A 9,485-nucleotide genomic window follows, 5' to 3' on the forward strand; every position below is an offset into this window, starting at 1 on the left:
GTGGTTATGTTCTAAAATCGGTTAAGTATGACTCTCATACTCATGAACTAAAACATTTATGAATTAAGGAATGCAATCTTTGCAAATCGTGGCTTAGTGTTCATGAATTGATTCTTGTATAAGTACTTTGTACGATTACGAATCAATATCCGATTTTGTTTCAATTTGTTCATATATATTTCTATGATATAGTAAACAATTGAACAACTCTATTTGAAACACAGTTAGATTCATTTGATTATCTTTCATGTTTGATTGATCATCATATTTGATCTAGAAGTGTTAGATGAATATAGTTAAGACAAAAGTGTTCATATGGCTAACTTCGGTTAACTATTATTGAGCCAACTCAATGTACACGTTTAGGAACTGTAAAGACCCTCAAGCTCGTCAACGTTATTAGACCAGTCAAGAGACGATTTAGCCGCTAATGACTCGATTAGTTTAACACGAACGTTAATTAATAGAAATTAATCTAACAACTATATAAATATGAAATTAGTACCATTGATAGATCTCGAAAAGTTATGCGGAATGGACTACTAGATCGCATCAATCGGACACCAAACGAGGGAGAAATGACGATCGAAAACGCGAAGTGTTGAAGTTTGACTAAGTCAAACTGTTGTTGACCATTTGACCTGGCTTGACCATTGACCAGAACCATTGATTGACGTGGACCTGACCTGGCCGTGACTTGAGGGGACCTTTGGTTAATAATAGGTCAGCTCCTAGTAATTTGCTAGATGCCGAATAGTAAATCTTTTAATTTAAATTCAAAAGATTTATAAGTTTATCTTCTTCGTGTATGTGTGTGCATGCGTAAGGTGGTGGTGTGAGTGAATGAATGATATAGAGAGTTTCTTAGGTGGTGATAAGACGGAAAATGAATTTAAAAGTTGAGATTAAGAGTTTTAGTTGAGAAAATAATAAAGAGAGCTAATAAGTGATGGAATAGAAGTTCGAAAGAAATATAGAGTTTATGTTGTTGTTATTGAGAGTTGTAGAGAGCTTAAGTGAGATATATGAGTTAATATGATCATTCAAAATAGAAGTAGAATCAGTTGTAATCAGTGGATTCATGAATGAGTAAGTTTGAGTTATGGTATGATGGAGAACTAAGAAGCAAAGCTAGAGTTAATTAGTGATGATTATAATTGTTACGGTAATGATGATGCTTTTCATGGGAGTGATGGAAACATGTCTAAGAAACAAAGATAATTTTTTTAGTCTCTCTACAATGTTTTTGAAGAATTGGGTGGTTGTTAGATATGAAAATAGCATAGAAACAAATATGTTTTTAGTATATGAAATCATAATTTTATTTGAATTTTGTGTGTCTCTGCTCTATGTTCTCGCATGATTAAGATTGCTTTAAGTTGTTATTTGGACGTGTTTTACAACATGATAATATAGATTAGTATTTCATCTTTTTATAGAGCCTGAGTTTGCTCAATTTGGACCATCATAGAATTAGTTATGAATTTTCAAAGATCACCCTTTGCAACTAAAAAACCTGGACTCAACGGTGTGAGTATGTTAATGGACCTTTCTAGGTATGTTAGAATCGGAATTAGTTCCAGGTCAAAACTAGAAAGTTCTAGAGGAGACTGCTACCTTTATAAAGAAATATCATGTGTTAGTTTTGGATCAAAAATGAGAAATCTAAACACCCCGAAACTTGACCTTTTGTCTTGTGTACAAGTTATAGTTATCTGTCATGTGTTTGTGGAAATGACTGAGTCAACACGAGTCGGGCCTAGGTAGCGAGTCAAACCTGTTCGGTTCATGGAGCGGGTTTATGGATCGAGTTGTGGGTTAACCTGATGGGTTAGACGAATGGGCATGGGCTTGGGCTTAGAGTTAGAAACCTTATTATGTATTTTTGGACTAGCGCTTAACCCGTGCCGAATGGTCACGGGCATTTATTGTCTTTCAGTATTGTATTTAACCCAGTTTTTGCGAGGTTCTATCTGGCTATAAGAAAACCTTAAACGGCAAAGAGTTTTGAGCCTGTTGTCCCATTTCTGTGTATTGAAGTCTTTTGAGTTCTCTTAGCCCTTGTTTGAACGCGACCCTGCCATGTTTGGGACAATCAATTTCGTTGGTAACCTACAGTCTATGATTGGAAGAGAATGGGAAATGTGGTACGGTTTAGCGGCTTGGTATAGCGTTGAAACTAAGAGATATGACTCTAAAAATGCGCTCGAGCAAAATCCGCTTATAGGTGCACAAAATGCAAGGTAAAATATGTGAATTTTCTAGAAGCTTAAGTTTAATTCCAGCAGCCACTTTGTTCCAAAATGGACAATCATTTTTTCTCTTCTCTGAAACCGTCCTTCGATTAGCATACACACTTTGTGTAGTTATTTCTTTTTCATTTTATATTAAAGTACACATTAACATAGATCCATAAGTAAATCAACATAACTTGAGAGAAATACAAACAAAACAGTCATCAATAACTACAGCTTTTACCTATAAATTTTTTGAGTTATAAGCGATCTAGAAATAAGTGCTCACCCATCAAACTGCTCGTCGCCATCTTACCCAGCAGGTACGGTGAAGGTGCAGTTCAGCGTCCTACAACTTTTTCGGTATCCATGCGAACCTTCGGGATAACTTCTTTAAATGAACCTGCTCTGTTTCGTGTTCTCTTCTCTCTTTGGGGCATATCTATACAATGTCCGGTGAGACTCATACACATACTATGCAGACTGTCCATTCCCATTTTGTACACTTTAAGTTGACCATCATAACAATCTTTAATCAATGTTGCACTCTTCGCCTTAAAACCAAACACATTCAGTTGCTTACACTGAAACTCAAAAGATAAATGATGGTACTTAGTTTTAAAACCATCACAATTATCCAATATCAAAACATCCTCTCATACAATTTAATTAACTTGGCCTTTTAGCGCTAGACTCTTTGGTAGCTCTACTTTCCAAATTGGCATGTTTCACAATCTTGTCATGGATGCAAGAACACTTTCCAGACTTGGCACTTTCCAGACTTGCATGTAATTACCTTTTTGTAATTTATTTAAGCCCAATGTGTGTTTACATATATTTCAGCCTCAAGTTTCCTGCTACTGCGAAGTCGTTACTCGTTACACCTTTTCTCAGATTACTCAAGCTTTCCATTTGACCTATCACATTACATCCAATACATACTGTGGCGGAGTTTGTTGCATGCTACTCAGAGTAGGATTCATTATGACTATTGGGGAGACCCCGATAACATATAGTGCCCAATAATAGAGGACAAATAAGTTGTTTGAATCCAATTAAACTTCTACAACAACATAACATGATCTCCTGGTATATAATCATAAATCATTGAACATATGAAAGACAAACATCGAAGATATGAAAAACGAACATGCATAATTAACTCAGTGCATCCCTGGTATATAATCATCGAAGATATGAAAGACGAACATGATGCATCGAAGATATGAAAGACGAACAGGATCTCCTGATATATAATCATTGAACTGGATCTCCTGGTATATAATCATCGAAGGTATGAAAGACGAACATGATGCATACTGGTCCTCAGAAACAGGATCATATAATTACTTGGTGCTTTCTTTTTGCACCCCATAAGAACAGTGTCCCTTAAATTTAAGAAATGATAATAATAAGTCTACAGTACCTCTGAAATTTAACAAACAACATTAATCACTAAGTTACGCTGGTTTAGACCTTTATGCGAACAGTTTTTAGTGCATCCCTTGAAATGAAAAAAGCATACCTCTACGTTGTACGAAGACATTTGGATAGGAGGTAATTCACATCTTGAAGATAAGAATCTTTAGTAAGATCAAACTCCCACCATTCATCTCATGGCACCATCTTCAGGATACTTGGTCAAAATGATAGGATCCTAGTACACAAAACCATAGAAATAAAAAAGTCCAAAATTTTCCAGCACAACAATGATAAATAAACAACGAAGCCTATACTCAGAAATCAGTAACAAAATCTAAAATAATTACCAAAGAAAGCTTCGAGTAACGATAATTGGAATTGAGGAAGACTGCAAGAAGAAGCGAAAGGTTTGAGATTATTATTTTTTTCCTTTAAAATCTAAAATTAGGCAATTAAGAGGAAGGTGTAAAGACTAAAGAGTGGAGTTCTGAAAGCAAACCACAACCATAGATTTATCTCTGGAGAGAGAATTGGGAAGGTTGTTCTTTGCCTTTCCCAATGACAAAAAATGAGATGAGACTGATTATGTACAATTAATAGTGAAAGTCTTGGATAAATCACATTTTGCAAGGGTCCAAGATTATGGAGAGTTGAAGGTCTGTCTAAAATTTTTAAGGTTTCTTTGATGTTCTTCTTTGTTTGATACGTCTATTCGACTCGTATTAGTAGAGGTGAAAAACAACCACAATAGATTGAGTTTTGGTCTGCTCGATTCATTTCCGTTGAAAAGGCTTTTGAGATTTTTTTATTATATGATCGTGTGTAGGATTGTGTTTTATGTGTGTAACGGCGGCCGTAGATTTATCTTTGTGAGGACAAATCTGAACCACCACTAACACAGGCAAACTTAGCCAAACTGTTTTTTGTACTCTTGATATTTTCTTAGAGTGCTTGTGTGATTAACATTTAGTCTTTATTAACAACAATCGACTCCAAGGATGATCTGGCGGATTGCGGATCTTGAGGTAGGCGTGGCTTGTCTTCAAAAGAGGTGGGAATCGATAACGAACTCTCTTGTGTTCAATAATGGTTTTCATGGCCATTCGCTTTTATGTTGATGGTTCCTCATATTACGGGTATGCCAACCCGACATATAGGCCCTATATTCTTTGGGGACTTCCCCATGTTTGTCGGTATGGAATGGTGTTGAGTTCGGGTTTTCCTGGTAGTATTTATTACTTTTATTATCTAGAGGAACTTTTAACATGCGAGATGAATGCGTTTTTCGTGTTTTCATCCGACATGCATTACCGTTTTGATGAATATTTGAAAGTTTATTATATATTTCTTCTGAGCACCCCTTTGGGGATGATGTGCTCATTCATTTCCTACTTCAGTTTCAGATAACAGGTTCGATAAGCGTTCGCGAAGATGATCAAGATTGGATGATTCTGCTTTATTTGTTTCTATGTATATACATAGTTTGAAAACCAATACACTATTATATATATATCATCTGAGAGGAATTGATGTATTTATTTTCAATGAGGGTTTAGTTTTGGGTTAATCTTATTTTAGTTTTTTTATTCATTGCTTAATTATACATTTTAAATCCTTGATGCCTCAGATTGTAGATTGTTGGTTTAGATTTTTAAGTAGCTGGATTTTGGGGAGCTACAGGAACGGTTACCCATATCTAAATGAAGGTATATTTCATTTGTGTGTAACAAGTTAAGATCATCTAACCGTGGAGATTAATTGCTTTATTATTAAGTATACTTAGCTTGAATCTTAAATCAGAATTGCATCTAACGGGGAATATTGAATGCTTTGTTACTAAGCTATCTTAGCTTTGACTATAAGCAAACCCTGACTTGAAAGATTATATAAGGGAGAACTCTAGCAACTGGAAAACATAATCCCGTCACTTTCATCTGTCCTAGTTGTGTACTAGAGTCAATTCTCTTTTAACCTAGTTTTTTCCAAAACCATATTAGGTTAACGACTTGAAGACTTCATTTGGGATTCGTGAAGCCAGATCCAATTATTTTCTCTGTAGTTGTATATTCTGATCTTACTTGTTTTATCGTATTGAGTACTATCTTCTCTAAGATTTGCTCGAGACTTATCTCCTATAGGTATGATATAAAAAGTAATCACAAAGTTCTTTGTCTCAGACTTTGTGGTTCCGCAGTAACTTCTTTTACTACTATATATTTCTAGACTTCTCTTCGGGAGTATAAGACCAGATTATCAATTGGTTCCTGTTCACCTTGATTTATCATAAGACGGAACAAAACTTCATATGTAATTCTGTGGGAGACAGATTTATCTATCCGAATAAACTTATATGTGGGAGACAGATTTGTTTATAAGTCTTCGACTTTGGGTTGTAGCAACTCTTAGTTTTGGGTGAGATCAGCTATGGGAATCAAGAGGCGTAAGAAACAGGGTTGTACCTTAATCGGTGTGAGACTTGGTTAGGGATCAACTACATTCCAGTTCGAAGTTAACTTGTAGTAGGCTAGCGTCTGTAACGGCTTAATATATTATGGTATTCAAAGCTGGACTAGGTCCCGGGGGTTTTCTGCATTTGCGGTTTCCTCGTTAACAAAATTTCTGGTGTTTGTGTTATTTCTTTTCTGAATTATATTTTTATATAATTGAAATATCAAGGTTGTGCGTAGTTCAATCAGTTGATAAATCCGACCTTGTTTGTTGGATATAACTTGATTGACACTTGGGCATTGGTATTTGGTACCGTCCAAGTTATTTCTCATTTGAATCAGGCTCACGGATTTCTATCTGTTCGATTTGCTGATTGCATTGAGAAATAGAGATAAATCTATTTGATATATCTCTTGATAAAGAAATGTGGATGGGGAAAAACGGCTTGCTGGTTTTTCAGGAAAGTGAAGAATCGAGCGTGCGGTCGAGACTCCTCAACCGAGCAAACTGCTGAACCTCACACAGATGCACTGCAAAGAGAGTGCTTAGATTCGAGAGATCAATCTGTAGGACTCCGGCCTAAACCAAGTCAATGGCCGTTCCAGAGTCAATTCGGTCGCAAAGAGGGAGATGGGTTGATCTGTAGGAGGGAAGCTGAGAATTGTGTGGGATCAGTGATGATCAAGGATTGTGGATGTGTTGAAGGTTTCTGCAATTTTTGGTGAACTGATGAGTTCGAATAAGTTCTGATAGATTGATGAATTCTTGAGAGTAGTTACTCGAGAAATTCGACAATTGATGATAGCTAGTGATCATTCGTTGTTCTCAATCATGGATTCAGAGACTTATTTATATTCTCAGAGTCGTGAACACCTTGATCCCTGTAAGTGTGACGGTTTCTTGAGTGAAAGAGTGGGAAAGTGGGAGATCTTGGTGAAACCAGTTCCAGATTGCGCGGAGACTTGGTTGATCATTTACCCACTACTTTGCTAACTCCTTCAACCGTTGCACGACTTACTCACATTCTCATCGTGGATGAATCCACGTGCAGTAGGCCGCCAGACCAAAAACCTAATTGATATCCCCCATGTGACGTGATTGATGTCTCACGAATCATGGAGTCTGCATGACAGACGTGTATTTGATTAGTCACGTTGACTGATTAGACAATGAGTCTAGGTTTTGTTGAATTGAGCATGAATGACGAATTGCTCAGTAGAACATTCGAATAACTGAGCAAGTATTGCTCGACGAATTACTGGATATCGATGGTTGGATCAATATTCGAGCAATTGAGCAAGTACTGTGAATTACTGAATATTGATAGTTGGGCGATTAAGCAAGTATTGCTCAATTCGACAAATTATTGAATATTGATAGTTGGATCAATATTCGAGCAATTGAGCAAGTATTGCTCAATTCGACGAATTATTGATAAATTACTGAATATTGATAGTTGGATCAATATTCGAGCAATTGAGCAAGTATTGCTCAATTCGACGAATTACTGATAAATTACTAAATATTGATAGTTGGATCAATATTCGAGCAATTGAGCAAGTATTGCTCAATTCGACGAATTACTGATAAATTACTGAATATTGATAATTGGATCAATATTCGAGCAACTGAGGGAGTATTGCTCAATTCGACGAATTACTTATTTATTGGTGATGTGACCCAATAAAATCCTAATTAAAATATTGGTAGATTACCGAATATTATATAATTAATCCGCATGTTGCTTGATGGATCAACATAAATTTATTTAGTGTTTGAACCTTCTCAGAATAATGATTTATTGAGTGTTTGTTTGAAAACCCTAATTTTTGATCAATGGCTCATTAGTCGACGAATTGTTGAAAATAGGTCATGAGGGAAGGAGGGACCGACCACATGAGACTACGGACGTCCATTTGATGCCCAATTTCTCGAGTGAGCGTACACCAGGGTCTTGAGTTGTCCAGTTGGTGAAGGAATGACGATTAAATGTCGGTTTCATCATTTATTGAAATAGTGCTGGATTGAGCATTAGGTGATAAAACCTAATTATAAAAAAGTGAGGGACCGACCAAGGTGGCATGAGACCGGCTCTTGGTGGTCGTGGGACCGCTAATGGGTGTTTGCACAAACTTTGAGTTAGTTGTGAAGAGTTTGGGCCCAATATGGGCGATTGCGCAAATTAGATCAAAAGTGTGAAAACGTGTGGGACCGGCTTTGTGCAAGCCATAGAGACGACCTTGATCGCTCAAGAAGGCATGCACGTGTTACCATGATGTCTGTGTTTCCGTACTGAGAGTTTCAGTATTTTCTGATGTGCGTTCGAGCAATATTTTGGGTTTTCAGAAGAGTTCGATCTTTGACTAAAACCCTCGATTTTGCTCGAATGAGCAGGTATGCTCGTTTGATCAATATTTTGTGAATATTAAAATAATAATATTTTAATATATTTTTCGCGAGTAACCCAGTCGGTCTTGTGACCATGTTGACTTTTGGCTTTTTCATGATTTGCGCAATATTTGAGAAAATATGGAGAAACCATGATTTTTGCTGAAACAGGGGAGTTTCACAAGATGAGAAAAATAATAATTTATGAAAGATTGGGGATTGCAAGGTGTGGCCTTGGCCGGCCAACTAAGTTGCCCGGTCCCGCAATACCTTTCCCTATTTTGTATTATTATTTTTTTGTGAAACTAAACAAACATGGAGAAACCATGAAAATATGGAGAAACCACGATTTTTGCTCAAACAAGGAAAGTTGCTGGAATGGAGGAGTCTTCATGAATTCATGAAAACAATAAAAAATAAGGAAAAATAATGGAGGAAGCATGGGACCGGCCACGGCTAGGGCACGACCGGGCGGCCGGTGGGCCCGAGCCATGGGCGCTTCTCCATTATTTAATGTTATTATTTTTTCTCTCCTATTTCATGTGGGATTCCTCATTTGTCCATATTTTGGATGCACGTTCACGCATTTGGGTGCTCGTTCGTGCATCATTGTCGAGTACACTCGCACCATTTTATGAGGCTTACTTAGTGGTAGTCCAGATGCCCGATTGTTGAGTATTTATTACTAATTTATGAAATTCAGTGGATAATGAGTCATGAAACTTAGTAATAAAAGTGAGTAGTTGTTTATTATCAATCCATAGGATCAGCCGTGGATTCGACCATGAATTCGGAATAATAAAAAAAGCATTACCATTCCATGGGATCGTGGATTCGACCACAAAATCGGAGTAATAAGATTATTACCATTCCATGAGATCATCCGTGGATTCGATCATGAAATCGGAGTAATAAGATTATCCATTACCATTCCATGAGATCAGCCGTGGATTCGATCATGAAAGCAGAGCAATGATATAAAATAGATTATCT

The 9,485-nt window shown here is 36.7% G+C and overlaps 1 long non-coding RNA gene across 1 annotated transcript; it reads right to left on the reverse strand.

Annotated features, from left to right (window-relative positions):
- Nucleotides 1–3,260: 3,260 nt before the first annotated feature.
- Nucleotides 3,261–4,653, reverse strand: LOC113309022. Its single transcript, XR_003340276.1, has 2 exons — nucleotides 4,004–4,653; nucleotides 3,261–3,891 (listed from the first exon to the last, which is right to left on the reverse strand). It is a non-coding gene; the product is annotated as an uncharacterized LOC113309022 (long non-coding RNA).
- Between the last annotated feature and the right edge of the window lie 4,832 nt (nucleotides 4,654–9,485).

This window comes from Papaver somniferum, chromosome 9 (assembly GCF_003573695.1).
Source record: "Papaver somniferum cultivar HN1 chromosome 9, ASM357369v1, whole genome shotgun sequence".
Taxonomy (NCBI): domain Eukaryota; kingdom Viridiplantae; phylum Streptophyta; class Magnoliopsida; order Ranunculales; family Papaveraceae; genus Papaver; species Papaver somniferum.